Source organism: Arachis ipaensis, chromosome B02 (assembly GCF_000816755.2).
Source record: "Arachis ipaensis cultivar K30076 chromosome B02, Araip1.1, whole genome shotgun sequence".
Classification (NCBI taxonomy): Eukaryota; Viridiplantae; Streptophyta; class Magnoliopsida; order Fabales; family Fabaceae; genus Arachis; species Arachis ipaensis.
In genome coordinates, this window is record NC_029786.2 from 36,796,356 (window position 1) to 36,797,249 (window position 894).

The following is an 894-nucleotide window of genomic DNA, read 5'->3' on the forward strand; positions in this document are numbered from 1 at the left end:
GTCCCCGTCCCTGCCCCGTCCCTGCGGCGGGTAATGGGGACCCCGTATCCGCCGGAGACTTAGTCCCCACGGATATCCGCGGATATTTAAAAGAAATTCAGAAAATAAGGAAAAAATAAGAAAAACTTGAAGAAAAAAAACAAGCATCAATGAAAAAATTCAAACTTTAAATTATCTATTATCACATATCCTCAATCAAATTAACCAAACTCTTTTTAACCACTGCAAAATTGATTGACTAACAAATACTATAGGTTTAATTAAACAAACTCATATGAGGCATAATCACAGGCAAAAAATTCCATCATTAACACAGAGGCAGCAACTAATGCAAAATTATAGAGGCTAACTTAGAAAATCACAGGAAATCACAACAATACCATAGTAATTAACAAATGTTTAAGGTAAATAAAAATTACAGAAATCAAAGAGGCTGAGTTAGTGGAAAGAATGGCGGCCATGGCGACCAACGGCGGCAACGAAGACTGGACTGCAACAAACACGATTTTGCCTCCAACGATTTTTCTGAACGGCGACGAAGATAACCCTCTTCTGATGTGACAAAAACGGCGATGATTCTGCTTCTCACGCGACGAAGACGACAACGCTTCTGCCTTTGACGATTCTCCTCGGGCTGGGTTTGGCACGCGACGGTGATGTTCTCCTCGGCCAGATTTCTCAGATGTGGGACAATGGTTCTGCGGTGACTTTGAGAGTGAGAGGAGGGAAGCGGTGAGAAAGGGGAACACGGCGGTGAGGGGGACAAGGGTGGCGGACCACGGTGAGAGAAGAGGTGGAGACTGGAGAGGATTTGCGAATTTGAGAAGAGAGGCTTAGAGAAACTGAGAAAGTGACGGCACTGTGAATGAAATGAGATTTAGGGTTCACGCATTC